This window comes from Pseudophryne corroboree, chromosome 7 (genome assembly GCF_028390025.1).
Source record: "Pseudophryne corroboree isolate aPseCor3 chromosome 7, aPseCor3.hap2, whole genome shotgun sequence".
Lineage (NCBI taxonomy): Eukaryota > Metazoa > Chordata > Amphibia > Anura > Myobatrachidae > Pseudophryne > Pseudophryne corroboree.
This window is the reverse complement of record NC_086450.1, coordinates 95,696,131-95,711,398: the sequence shown is the minus strand read 5'-3', so window position 1 is coordinate 95,711,398 and position 15,268 is coordinate 95,696,131. Positions and strand designations below refer to the sequence as shown.

Genomic DNA, 15,268 nt, shown 5'->3' with positions numbered 1-15,268 from the left:
AACATCTGGAGGGCATCTTGCTGCGCAGCAGGATTGATTGGGGCACAATTCTGGCACGTTTAGGTGTATTCTTTTACTTATGGCAACATGAATCTTGCTGGAAATACGCCAGATTTCCAAATTCACAACCTAAAACATTTCCCCCTTAGACTTGTACTTCGATCCTTTTGGAGGCAGCATTGTACATGTTGGACTTATCTAGCAGGCTGGGACAGCATTCATGTTTCATTAGTGTGAAAAGCCATCAGCGATCTGTCCCTTGTACATTCTGAGCACAGGCAGGCTAGATCACATTTATTTTAAGCCTTTTCACATCTTGTTCACTAATAACATTTAACATTTTAAGCTTGTCTGCTCTGCAGTAATTAAACGCCGCAGGTCTCGGGCATGCAGATTACCTTCCTTTAATACATTCTTCAAGCAATTGTCTTGTACTGAGCCATCCGTGTTAAAATGGGATTCATCCACACATTTCAATCCGCAGATCTGTCATGCTGTATTAGGAGGAATTATGGCACATTTAAGCATTGTATTTCTGTAATCAGGCAGCTTCAGTGCTCTTAATGAATTCCTACTTTGCTTAAAATTGAAGAGAACATATTTATTCTGGTTGTATTAGTAATGGCAGATTATCCAGTGGTTTGGGTATTAGAGAACAAAGCAATTTACTGTTATTAGTAGGATTACTTTCTGCAGAGTGCAAACTAATCATGCCGCATTATAATGTATGTCAAACATACAGGACTTTGTAGCCAGTGGAAATGTGGAAGGAATTGTCTATTGCCCTGTGACCTTTCAGTTTATTCTTAAAGATATTTAATAAGGAATTAAAGGATAACTTGTCTTTAACCTTTCTCCCCTCCCCCAACCCATAAAACTATGAAGCAATTACTCACATATGCTGCAGCTTCACTGGCTGGGGTGAGTAGTAGCTTCCCAGGTGTCACAGTTCACAGGTCTCCTTTTAATTAAATAAATTACTAAAGCTAATACAATAAACTCAAAAGAACGGTGAACTGTGGTAGTCAGTATTGAAAACAAGTGGACAAAACAGCCATACTGGACAATAAGAAGTCATGGGTCCATCAACAGTAGCTGAGTCTCTTGGGTTTAGCCTAGGATTATTTGATGCTATGTAAGTACATTTTTTGTATGGTGGCCAAAGAGCCTGGACAGTATGAGATTGGGAAAAGTGGCTAGCTGCACTGAGTAATTATCCTTACTATGTAGGATGAATACAGTTATCAGCATTCAGGGTTATACTGCACATTGAGACATGGGGGGAGATTTATCAAAGCTTGGAGAGCTATAGGGGTCTATTTACTAAACCTTGGATGGAGATAAAGTGGATAGAGCAGTGGTTTCCAAACTTTATTGAATCACGGCGCCCTAGAATATCAGAATTTTTTTCACGGCACCCCTAGGCCAAAAATTTCTTATTGAGAAATTTAGAAAGAAATATTACATTAAGTAGATTGCATTTATATGTCATCCTTAGGGTCAGTTGTGTGGTGAGGGACAAGATTTGCTTCTGTTTGGCCACATATTTTATGACTGGCAGCCACCAGCACTGGTTTTGCCTATTGTATTGACCATGAATAATTTGAATTGGTCCTGGACCACCAACCCAGGGCACCCCTGCAATTGTCCCGAGGCACCCCAGGGAGCCACGGCACACAGTTTGGGAACCTCTGGGATAGAGATAAAGTACCAGCCAATCAGCTCCTGTCATTTTTTAAACCCATGCTGTGACATGACAGAAGCTAATTGGTTGGTACTTTATCTCCGTCCACTTTACCTACATTCAAGGCTTAGTAAATAGACCCCATAAAGTACTAACCAATCAGCTTCAAACTGTTCTTTTTGCAGACTATGGGGCTCATTTATCAAGCCTTGGAGAGTGATAAACTGCATGGTGATCAAGTACCAACCAACCAGCTCCTAACTGTCTTGTTACAGGGTGTATTTGAAAAAATGACAGTTAGGAGCTGATTGGTTGGTACTTTATCACCGAGTAATTTATCACTCTCCAAGGCTTGATAAATCTTGACCTGTGTTTGAAAAATGACAGTTAGGAGCTGACTGGTTGGTTCTTTATCTCTCTCCACTTAATCTCTCTTGAAGTTTTTATAAATCTCCCCCCCATGGATTCTGAAATACAGTAGAACACAATTAAGATCATGTACAGCGGCCATATTATAATAGAACCATTATAATAGAAGTCTGGGACTCCGTCAGCCTACAGTACACTTTGTATAGGTGTATCTCAGTGTCAGTAGAAAAAATTATTTAGCATTAACACATATGAATATTGGGAAATGGTGACTGGACATCTGCATTCTTTAAATGTTTCCTAAAGATTATCTGTACTATACATAAAGCATACCGCTCAACAAGACCGAGTAACCAAATGGGTATAATTGGCCGTGCCCCTAATTCTCTGAAGCCACAGGTACAGTTTGTAATAACCTGTCCGATTGGCAGCTCCCCTCCTATGTTGATAACATGATTGTCCCATACAAAAGGACTTTTGGGGGACACGTGGAACCTTAGTAGTTTCCCAGTAGACCTTGCACTACAAGCTCGCCATGTTCTTAGAGCAGTGATTCCCAACCTCTGTCCTCAAGGTACACTAACAGTGCAGGATTTAGTGTATCAGTGCTTGAACACAGATGGTTAAATCAAAATAACTGAGGTACTAATGTAGTCCCCTGTGCTCAAGTATGGCTTTCTTTAAAACCTGGACTGTTAGTGGTCCTTGGGGACCCCTTTCTTAGAGCATGTAATCTATGCTCGTTATATAAATATGAGTGTTTCCTCATCATTCGTTAGTTGGGGGTTCCAAGACCTAGCAGTACTTTGCCAGATGTGTTTTAATTATGTCTTGTCATTTGTACATTTTTATGATATACACCAGGATTATCTGATTTCTCTTTGTCACACGCATCAAATTAATAACTTTTTGACTGTTTTTCATATATTTATCTGAGTTAAGAATAGAAACTAATAAGACACACTTAGGCTGGATACACATCGGAACGATGTGTACCTGGACAATATACCTGCCGACGGGCCGACATTTCGTTTTGGAGGTACACACCAGAACACGTTAATGATCCCTTGTTCCTGATGCAATATCTTCTGATTGGCTGTGCAGCACGGCCAACCAGAAGATATTGCATGCGAACCATGAGTGTGCGTAATTGGGCATACACATTGCCCAATATGCACGATATGCCGTTCGAATTTAGGCTGAAAAGACATATCGTGCCGATATTGGCGTAATAAGATAAATTGCTGGTTCTCATATGATTCACTAATTGTCATATCAAATGCCCTCGGCACTGAGGCTGATTTATGAACTACTCATTTAGGTGCAAAACTTGCACAGATCAAAAGAGCAAATCAGCAATTAGCTTTTATCTGTCTTCTGCAAGGTAGTCAGGTGTGCACCTAAATGTAATGTTAGTGAATGATCTCTTCTGTCAAGAAACTGATGTCCACAGGATACCTACAATTATCATTGTTGTAAATTATGAAAAAATTTGGATTTATTACATATATTTTATATTCCAAAATATCATAACCCATATATAAGATATTGTATACAGCCATAATTGTTACGTGATTGTCACTGAAGATACAGAAGGGAGAACATCACAAGTAGAGTTACGGTACTCTACGTGCTACAAGATAGTTGCAAATGTACATTAAGCCATGGTAACTAATCAGTAAGCTTTGATAGGCCTTGTACAATATAGGGTTAATGAAGACATATGTCTGATTAGTAGCGGCTGGTTATTGCACATCTGCATGCTTGCACATAGGAGTATTACAGAAGGTTCCACCTTTGTATGTTGTAATGTATTGTATTCTTTGTGCCCTCCTTTTTTTCATATTTTGTGCTCTCTAGCCATGTATGTTTATCATCTGGCAGCATTGTTCAAGCAGCTTTGTGTTCAACTTCAGGAGCTACACTGTATATACTAGAAATAGTTTTGGTTCTAATTCATCATGTTTTCATTTTGGTTTTATCAAAACCACCCTCAAGTGTTTTGGTTTGGATTTGGATTTTGGTTCGGTTTAAAATGAATAAAAATCTATTATTATTATTATTATTGCTAAAAATCAATAAAAACAGCGCAAATCATGTAATTTTTGTAATCCAAAACTCAGAATTTGGATTTAAAATCCGAATAACGAAACCACGGGAAGAATTTAACTGAGACTCAGTTCGGGTCAGATCTCTGCAGGGGATCTGGACCGGGTTTTACTTTGGTTCGGAACCACAAAATTCGGATGAATTCGGATTTCTGGAAAACCGAACTGTGCATCTCAAGAAAACACAATTCTCTATTTTGTAAAGCAACACTTGCACATATACTGTATACCATTTTTTTTAACAGTATTATGCCATAAGTTATAGTTATCAAATAATTTCACAGGCTGCTACTGTGCTTAACCTATATGACATTTGTAACAAACCAAGTTGTGATACGTAACGATTGTGTAGTGTGTACCAAAATTCTTAGTGGTTGGACCCCCTACAGCCCAGCACACAGCAGGCTGTCTCCGCAGTCCTGCACACAGCATCCTGTCTCCCCAACCCAGCACACAGCATCCTGTGTAGTGTGTACACCTGTGTCTCTTGTGTAGTGTGTACCAAAATTCTTAGGGGTTGGACCCCCTCCAGCCCAGCACACAGCAGCCTGTCTCCGCAGTCCAGCACACAGCAGCCTGTCTCCCCAGCCCAGCACACAGCATCCTGTCTCCCCAGCAGACAGCCTGTCTCCCCAACCCAGCACACAGCATCCTGTCTCCCCAACCCAGCACACAGCATCCTGTCTCCGCAGCCCAGCACACAGCAGCCTGTCTGCCCAGCCCAGCACACAGCAGCCTGTCTCCGCAGTCCAGCACACAGCAGCCTGTCTCCCCAGCCCAGCACACAGCATCCTGTCTCCCCAGCAGACAGCCTGTCTCCCCAACCCAGCACACAGCATCCTGTCTCCGCAGCCCAGCACACAGCAGCCTGTCTGCCCAGCCCAGCACACAGCATCCTGTCTCCGCAGCCCAGCACACAGCATCCTGTCTCCGCAGCCCAGCACACAGCAGCCTGTATCCGCAGCCCAGCATGCAGCATCCTGTCTCCCAGCAGACTGCCTGTCTCCCCAACCCAGCACACAGCATCCTGTCTCCGCAGCCCAGCACACAGCATCCTGTCTGCCCAGCCCAGCACACAGCAGCCTGTCTGCCCAGCCCAGCACACAGCAGCCTGTCTGCTTAGCCCAGCACACAGCAGCCTATCTGCCCAGCACACAGCAGCCTGTCTGCCCAGCCCAGCACACAGCAGCCTGTCTCCGCAGCCCAGCACACAGCAGCCTGTCTCTGTAGCCCAGCACACAGCAGCCTGTCTGCCCAGCCCAGCACACAGCAGCCTGTCTCCGCAGCCCAGCACACAGCATCCTGTCTCCGCAGCCCAGCACACAGCAGCCTGTATCCGCAGCCCAGCATGCAGCATCCTGTCTCCCAGCAGACTGCCTGTCTCCCCAACCCAGCACACAGCATCCTGTCTCCGCAGCCCAGCACACAGCATCCTGTCTGCCCAGCCCAGCACACAGCAGCCTGTCTGCCCAGCACACAGCAGCCTGTCTCCACAGCACACAGCAGCCTGTCTCCGCCGCCAGCACACAGTAGCCTGTCTCCGCAGCCCAGCACACAGCATCCTGTCTCCCCAGCACACATCAGCCTGTCTCCCCAATCCAGCACACAGCATCCTGTCTCTGTAGCCCAGCACACAGCAGCCTGTCTCCCCAGCCCAGCACACAGCAGCCTGTCTCCCCAGCCCAGCACACAGCAGCCTGTCTCCACAGCACACAGCAGCCTGTCTCCGCCGCCAGCACACAGCAGCCTGTCTCCGCAGCCCAGCACACAGCACCCTGTCTCCCCAGCACACAGCAGCCTGTCTCCCCAACCCAGCACACAGCATCCTGTCTTCGCAGCCCAGCGCACAGCAGCCTGTCTCCGCAGCCCAGCACACAGCAGCCTGTCTCTGTAGCCCAGCACACAGCAGCCTGTCTCTGTAGCCCAGCACACAGCAGCCTGTCTCTGTAGCCCAGCACACAGCAGCCTGTCTCCACAGCACACAGCAGCCTGTCTCCACAGCACACAGCAGCCTGTCTCCACAGCACACAGCAGCCTGTCTCCGCCGCCAGCACACAGCATCCTGTCTCCCCAGCACACATCAGCCTGTCTCCCCAACCCAGCACACAGCATCCTGTCTCTGTAGCCCAGCACACAGCAGCCTGTCTCTCCAGCCCAGCACACAGCAGCCTGTCACCGCCGCCAGCACACAGCAGCCTGTCACCGCCGCCAGCACACAGCAGCCTGTCTCCCCAGCACACAGCATCCTGTCTCCCCAGCACACAGCAGCCTGTCTCCCCAACCCAGCACACAGCATCCTGTCTCCGCAGCCCAGCACACAACATCCTGTCTGCCCAGCCCAGCACACAGCAGCCTGTCTGCCCAGCACACAGCAGCCTGTCTCCACAGCACACAGCAGCCTGTCTCCGCCGCCAGCACACAGCAGCCTGTCTCCGCAGCCCAGCACACAGCATCCTGTCTCCCCAGCACACATCAGCCTGTCTCCCCAATCCAGCACACAGCATCCTGTCTCTGTAGCCCAGCACACAGCAGCCTGTCTCCCCAGCCCAGCACACAGCAGCCTGTCTCCACAGCACACAGCAGCCTGTCTCCGCCGCCAGCACACAGCAGCCTGTCTCCGCAGCCCAGCACACAGCACCCTGTCTCCCCAGCACACAGCAGCCTGTCTCCCCAACCCAGCACACAGCATCCTGTCTTCGCAGCCCAGCGCACAGCAGCCTGTCTCTGTAGCCCAGCACACAGCAGCCTGTCTCTGTAGCCCAGCACACAGCAGCCTGTCTCTGTAGCCCAGCACACAGCAGCCTGTCTCTGTAGCCCAGCACACAGCAGCCTGTCTCTGTAGCCCAGCACACAGCAGCCTGTCTCCACAGCACACAGCAGCCTGTCTCCACAGCACACAGCAGCCTGTCTCCGCCGCCAGCACACAGCAGCCTGTCTCCGCAGCCCAACACACAGCATCCTGTCTCCCCAGCACACATCAGCCTGTCTCCCCAACCCAGCACACAGCATCCTGTCTCTGTAGCCCAGCACACAGCAGCCTGTCTCTCCAGCCCAGCACACAGCAGCCTGTCTCCACAGCACACAGCAGCCTGTCTCCGCCGCCAGCACACAGCAGCCTGTCTCCGCAGCCCAGCACACAGCATCCTGTCTCCCCAGCACACAGCAGCCTGTCTCCCCAACCCAGCACACAGCATCCTGTCTTCGCAGCCCAGCGCACAGCAGCCTGTCTTCGCAGCCCAGCGCACAGCAGCCTGTCTCCACAGCACACAGCAGCCTGTCTCCCCAGCCCAGCACACAGCAGCCTGTCTCCCCAGCACACAGCAGCCTGTCTCCGCAGCCCAGCGCACAGCAGCCTGTCTCCGCAGCCCAGCACACAGCAGCCTGTCTCCCCAGCCCAGCACACAGCATCCTGTCTCCCCAGCACGCAGCAGCCTGTCTCCCCAGCCCAGCACGCAGCAGCCTGTCTCCCCAGTCCAGCACGCAGCAGCCTGTCTCCCCAGCCCAGCACGCAGCAGCCTGTCTCCCCAGCCCAGCACGCAGCAGCCTGTCTCCCCAGCCCAGCACGCAGCAGCCTGTCTCCCCAGCCCAGCACACAGCAGCCTGTCTCCCCAGCCCAGCACGCAGCAGCCTGTCTCCCCAGCCCAGCACGCAGCAGCCTGTCTCCCCAGCCCAGCACGCAGCAGCCTGTCTCCCCAGTCCAGCACGCAGCAGCCTGTCTCCCCAGTCCAGCACGCAGCAGCCTGTCTCCCCAGTCCAGCACGCAGCAGCCTGTCTCCCCAGTCCAGCACGCAGCAGCCTGTCTCCCCAGCACACAGCAGCCTGTCTCCCCAGCCCAGCACACAGCAGCCTGTCTCCCCAACCCAGCACACAGCATCCTGTCTCCCCAGCCCAGCACACAGCATCCTGTCTCCTCAGCCCAGCACACAGCATCCTGTCTCCTCAGCCCAGCACACAGCATCCTGTCTCCTCAGCCCAGCGCACAGCAGCCTCTCCCCGCAGCCCAGCACACAGCATCCTGTCTCCTCAGCCCAGCACACAGCATCCTGTCCCCTCAGCCCAGCACACAGCAGCCTGTCTCCCCAGCACAGCACACAGCAGTATCTCTTCCCAGCCCAGCACACAGCAGCCTGTCTCCCCAGCCCAGCACACAGCAGCCTCTCCCCGCAGCCCAGCACACAGCATCCTGTCTCCTCAGCCCAGCACACAGCATCCTTTTAGCCCAGCACACAGCATCCTGTCTCCTCAGCCCAGCGCACAGCAGCCTCTCCCCGCAGCCCAGCACACAGCATCCTGTCTCCTCAGCCCAGCACACAGCAGCATCTCTCCCCAGCACACAGCAGCATCTCTCCCCAGCCCAGCACACAGCAGCCTGCTATACAGCGGTAGTGGACCGCCCCTGCAGTTGCATTGACATGATCTCACTGATCTCTGCCGATGTGTAAATGACCCATTACAGCCCAGTTCCACCTCCTGCATCATAAGTGTAGATGCGCACAAAATGTGTATCACTCTGCATCACCCGTCATGTGTGCCTATTTCTCTGACGTCCTAGTGGATGCTGGGAACTCCGTAAGGACCATGGGGAATAGCGGCTCCGCAGGAGACTGGGCACAAAAGTAAAGCTTTAGGACTACCTGGTGTGCACTGGCTCCTCCCCCTATGACCCTCCTCCAAGCCTCAGTTAGTTAGATTTTTGTGCCCGGCCGAGAAGGGTGCACACTAGGGGCTCTCCTGAGCTTCTTAGTGAAAGTTTAGTTTTAGGTTTTTTATTTTCAGTGAGACCTGCTGGCAACAGGCTCACTGCATCGAGGGACTAAGGGGAGAAGAAGCGAACTCACCTGCGTGCAGAGTGGATTGGGCTTCTTAGGCTACTGGACACCATTAGCTCCAGAGGGACCGAACACAGGCCCAGCCTCAGAATCCGGTCCCAGAGCCGCGCCGCCGGCCCCCTTACAGAGCCAGAAGCAAGAAGAGGTCCGGAAAATCGGCGGCAGAAGACATCCTGTCTTCACCAAGGTAGCGCACAGCACTGCAGCTGTGCGCCATTGCTCCTCAGCACACTTCGGTCACTGAGGGTGCAGGGCGCTAGGGGGGGGCGCCCTGAGCAGCAATAAAAACACCTTGGCTGGTGAAAATACATCACATATAGCCCCCAGGGCTATATGGATGAATTTTAACCCCTGCCAGATTCCACAGAAAAACGGGAGAAAAGGCCGCCGAGAAGGGGGCGGAGCCTATCTCCTCAGCACACTGGCGCCATTTTCTCTCACAGCTCCGTTGGAGGGAAGCTCCCTGGCTCTCCCCTGCAGTTACTACACTACAGAAAGGGGTTAAAAAAGAGAGGGGGGCACTAATTAGGCGCAGTATAACAATACAGCAGCTATAAGGGGAAAAACACTTATATAAGGTTATCCCTGTATATATATAGCACTCTGGTGTGTGCTGGCATACTCTCCCTCTGTCTCCCCAAAGGGCTAGTGGGGTCCTGTCCTCTATCAGAGCATTCCCTGTGTGTGTGCTGTGTGTCGGTACGTTGTGTCGACATGTATGAGGAGGAAAATGATGTGGAGGCGGAGAAATTGCCTGTAACAGAGATGTCACCCCCTAGGGAGTCGACACCTGAGTGGATGAGCTTATGGAAGGAATATGTGATAGTGTCAGCTCTTTACAAAAGATTGATGACATGAGATAGCCGGCGACTCAGCCTGTGCCTGTCCAGGGGTCTCAAAAGCCATCAGGGGCTCTAAAACGCCCGTTACCGCAGATGGCAGATACAGACGCCGACACGGATACTGACTCCAGTATCGACGATTAAGAGACGAATGTGACTTCCAGTAGGGCCACACGTTACATGATTGAGGCTATGGAAAATGTTTTTACACAATTCTGATAATACCAGTACCACTAAAAAGGGTATTATGTTGGGTGAGAAAAAACTGCCTGTAGTTTTTCCTGCATCTGAGGAATTAAATGAAGTGTGTGATGATGCGTGGGTTTCCCCCGATAAAAACTGTTAATTCCTAAAAAGTTATTAGCATCATACCCCTTCCCGCCAGAGGATAGGGCACGTTGGGAAACACCCCCTAGGGTGAATAAAGCGCTCACACGCTTGTCTAAACAGGTGGCACTACCGTCCCCGGCTACGGCCGCCCTTAAGGAACCTGCTGACAGAAAGCAGTAAAATGTATATACACTCACACGGGTGTGATACTGCGACCAGCAATCGCCTCAGCCTGGATGTGCAGTGCTGGGGTGGCTTGGTCGGATTCCCTGACTGACAATATTGATACCCTAGATAGGGATAGTATATTACTGACTATAGAGCATTTAAAAGATGCATTTCTATATATGCGTGATGCACAGAGGGATATTTGCCGACTGGCATCAAGAGTAAGTGCGCTGTCCATTTCTGCCAGAAGAGGGTTATGGACAAGACAGTGGTCGGGTGATGCTGATTCCAAAAGGCATATGGAAGGATCGCCTTATAAAAGGGAGGAGTTATTTGGGGTAGGTCTAACAGACCTGGTGGCCACGGCAACGGCTGGGAAATCCACATTTTTACCCCAGGTAGCCTCTCAACATAAGAAGACGCCGTATTATCAGGCGCAGTCCTTTGGGCCCCATAAGGGCAAGCGGGCAAAAGGCTCCTCATTTCTGCCCCGTGGCAGAGGGAGAGGAAAAAGGCTGCAGCAAACAGCCAGTTCCCAGGAACAGAAGCCCTCTCCCGTTTTCTGCCAAGTCCTCAGCATGACGCTGGGGCTTTACAAGCGGACTCAGGCACGGTGGGGGCCCGTCTCAAAAATTTCAGCGTGCAGTGGGCTCACTCACAGGTGGACCCCTGGATCCTTCAGGTGGTATCTCAAGGGTACAAATTGGAATTCGAGACGTCTCCCCTTCGCCGTTTCCTAAAGTCTGCTTTACCGACGTCTCCCTCCGACAGGGAGGCGGTATGGGAAGCCATTCACAAGCTGTATTCCCAGCAGGTGATAATCAAGGTACCCATCCTACAACAGGGAAAGGGGTATTATTCCACGCTGTTTGTGGTACCGAAGCCGGACGGCTCGGTGAGACCTAATTTAAATCTGAAATCCTTGAACACTTACATACAAAGGTTCAAATTCAAGATGGAGTCACTCAGAGCGGTGATTTGCAAACCTGGAAGAAGGGGATTATATGGTGTCTCTGGACATCAAGGATGCTTATCTCCATGTCCCAATTTACCCTTCTCACCAAGGGTACCTCAGGTTTGTGGTACAGAACTGTCACTATCAGTTTCAGACGCTGCCGTTTGGTTTGTCCACGGCACCCCGGGTCTTTACCAAAGTAATGGCCGAAATGATGATACTCCTTCGAAGGAAGGGAGTTTTAATTATCCCTTACTTGGACGATCTCCGGATAAGGGCAAGATCCAGGGAACAGTTGGTAGTCGGGGTAGCACTATCTCAAGTAGTGTTGCGGCAGCACGGTTGGATTCTTAATTTTCCAAAATCGCAGCTGATCCCGACGACACGTCTTCTATTCCTAAGGATGATCCTGGACACAGTCCAGAAAAAGGTGTTTCTCCAGGAGGAGAAAGCCAGGGAGTTATCCGAACTAGTCAGAAACCTCCTAAAACCAGGCCAAGTGTCAGTGCATCAGTGCACAAGGGTCCTGGGAAATAATGGTGGCTTCCTACGAAGCAATTCCATTCGGCAGATTCCACGCAAGAACTTTCCAGTGGGACCGGCTGGAAAAATGGTCCGGATCGCATCTTCAGATGCATCAGCGGATAACCCTGTCACCAAAGACAAGGGTGTCTCTTCTGTGGTGGTTGCAGAGTGCTCATCTTCTAGAGGGCGCAGATTCGGCATTCAGGACTGGGTCCTGGTGACCACGGATGCCAGCCTGCGAGGCTGGGGAGCAGTCACACAGGGAAGAAATTTCCAGGGCTTGTGGTCAAGCCTGGAGACATCACTTCACATAAATATCTTGGAGCTAAGGGCCATTTACAATGCCCTAAGCCAAGCAAGACCTCTGCTTTAAGGTCAGCCGGTGCTGATCCAGTCGAACAACATCACGGCAGTCGCCCACGTAGACAGACAGGGCGGCACAAGAAGCAGGAGGGCAATGGCAGAAGCTGCAAGGATTTTTCGCTGGGCGGAAAATCATGTGATAGCATTGTCAGCAGTGTTCATTCCGGGAGTGAACAACTGGGACTTCCTCAGCAGAAGTCTTCCACATGATTGTAAACCGTTGGGAAAAACCAAAGGTGGACATGATGGCGTCCCGCCTAAACAAAAAATTGGACAGGTATTGCGCCAGGTCAAGGGACCCTCAGGCAATAGCTGTGGACGCTCTGGTAACACCGTGGGTGTACCAGTCAGTGTATGTGTTCCCTCCTCTTCCTCTCTTACCAAAAGTACTGAGAATTATAAGACGGAGGGGAGTAAGAACTATACTCGTGGCTCCGGATTGGCCAAGAAGGACTTGGTACCCGGAACTTCAAGAGATGCTCACGGAGGACCCGTGGCCTCTACCTCTAAGAAGGGACCTGCTCCATCAAGGACCCTGTCTATTCCAAGACTTACCGCGGCTGCGTTTGACGGCAGGGCGGTTGAACGCCGGATCCTGAAGGAAAAAGGCATTCCGGATGAAGTCATCCCTACCCTGATCAAAGCCAGGAAGGATGTAACCGCAAAGCATTATCACCGCATTTGGCGAAAATATGTTGCGTGGTGCGAGGCCAGTAAGGCCCCGATGGAGGAATTTCAACTAGGTCGATTCCTGCATTTCCTGCAAACAGGAGTGTCTATGGGCCTAAGATTGGGGTCCATTAAGGTTCAAATTTCGGCCCTGTCAATTTTCTTCCAGAAAGAACTAGCTTCAGTTCCTGAAGTTCAGACGTTTGTAAAAGGGGTACTGCATATACAGCCTCCTTTTTGTGCCTCCAGTGGCACCTTGGGATCTCAATGTAGTTTTGGGGTTCCTAAAGTCACAATGGTTTGAACCACTTGAATCTGTGGAGTTAAAATATCTCACATGGAAAGTGGTCATGCTGTTGGCCCTGGCCTCGGCCAGGCGCGTGTCAGAATGGGCGGCTTTATCCTGTAAAAGCCCTTATCTGATCTTCATTCTGACAGGGCGGAATTGAGGACTCGTCCTCATTTTCTCCCTAAGGTGGTTTCAGCGTTTCATCTGAACCAACCTATTGTGGTACCTGCGGCTACTAGTGACTTGGAGGACTCCTCCAAGTTGTTGGACATAGTCAGGGCCCTGAAAATATATGTTTCCAGGACGGCTGGAGTCAGAAAATCTGACTCGCTGTTTATCCTGTATGCACCCAACAAGTTGGGTGCTCCTGCTTCTAAGCAGACTATTGCTCGTTGGATTTGTAATACAATTCAGCTTGCACATTCTGTGGCAGGCCTGCCACAGCCAAAATCTGTAAAAGCCCATTCCACAAGGAAGGTGGGCTCATCTTGGGCGGCTGCCCGAGGGGTCTCGGCTTTACAACTTTGCCGAGCAGCTACTTGGTCAGGGGCAAACACGTTTGCTAAATTCTACAAATTTGATACCCTGGCTGAGGAGGACCTGGAGTTCTCTCATTCGGTGCTGCAGAGTCATCCGCACTCTCCCGCCCGTTTGGGAGCTTTGGTATAATCCCCATGGTCCTTACGGAGTTCCCAGCATCCACTAGGACGCCAGAGAAAATAAGAATTTACTTACCGATAATTCTATTTCTCGTAGTCCGTAGTGGATGCTGGGCGCCCATCCCAAGTGCGGATTGTCTGCAATACTTGTACATAGTTATTGTTAACTAAATCGGGTTATTGTTGTTGTGAGCCATCTATCCAGAGGCTCCTATGTTATCATGCTGTTAACTGGGTTCAGATCACAGGTTGTACGGTGTGATTGGTGTGGCTGGTATGAGTCTTACCCGGGATTCATAAATCCTTCCTTATTGTGTACGCTCGTCCGGGCACAGTATCCTAACTGAGGCTTGGAGGAGGGTCATAGGGGGAGGAGCCAGTGCACACCAGGTAGTCCTAAAGCTTTACTTTTGTGCCCAGTCTCCTGCGGAGCCGCTATTCCCCATGGTCCTTACGGAGTTCCCAGCATCCACTACGGACTACGAGAAATAGAATTATCGGTAAGTAAATTCTTATTTTTTCATGTAGGTGCAGTGTGAATTCACTAAATACACTCCGTAAATCAGTGTACCCCCTCTATGGGGCTGAATCAGACACATCCACGCCTTGTTTACACCTTTTTACCGCTGTAGAATCTTTATGCTAATGTTGCTTCAATGCCTGGTGTACAGCCGTGCATCCGAGTGTGCGAGGACTGAGACACCCACTATGAGTCATATAAGAAGCTCAATACTGCTTGGTGTATCTTACCTTGCTAACATGCCCCAGCCCTATGCTAGCTGCAGACTCTCCTTTTGAGTATGGCCTCCAGTGTAAGCGAAACTTTCAGCAACACGCCAGTGGCCCTCCCGTAATGCACAGCATCTCCCTGCATCTGATTTCAGGCTCTGTATGTTTTATTTTACGGCTGGAAAAAAAAAACAGCCCCTTGAAATAAAATAGGACATTTCCATAGAGCCTCAATTTCCATTAAATCGGGCTCGCTGGCCACAGTAAAAATAATATTAGCTTAATGATTACCATTAGAACCCAGAAACGTGACCTCTGTGTTACATTTCATGCTATTAGATGTCTACATGCAATTAGCAGAGAGTGGCAATACGGACGTGATACTGACTTTGAGCACAGGGCTTTTAGCATACCCTTCTACTTATGCCAGGCAAAATGCATCGTATATATTTTTAACCACCATTTAATGGAAATCTATAACTGCTGATAGGAATGACAGCGATCACAAATCTGCTGCCATTTTATTTTATTTTTTTTGAATGTATAATTGGATAATCATAGTAAAAAGCAATTCAGAAAGCATAACAAAAGACCTTTGTGCCCCATGCACGTGTAATTGTTGACCCCTAGGCGAGGACGTCAGGATAGCAGAGGATAATATATTTCACCAGCAAGCCCTGGCCTTGTCGCTCTGTTACCAATAAATGCACTTTTTTTTTTCTTTTCCTCTGACCTTTTCTGTTTTATTA

The 15,268-nt window shown here is 50.0% G+C and overlaps 1 protein-coding gene across 2 annotated transcripts in view; it reads left to right on the top strand.

The window, feature by feature from the left end:
* The window catches only part of MAP3K20 (mitogen-activated protein kinase kinase kinase 20), a 323,212-nt gene that overhangs the window by 244,678 nt on the left and 63,266 nt on the right, over positions 1-15,268 (top strand). The window lies entirely within an intron of this gene.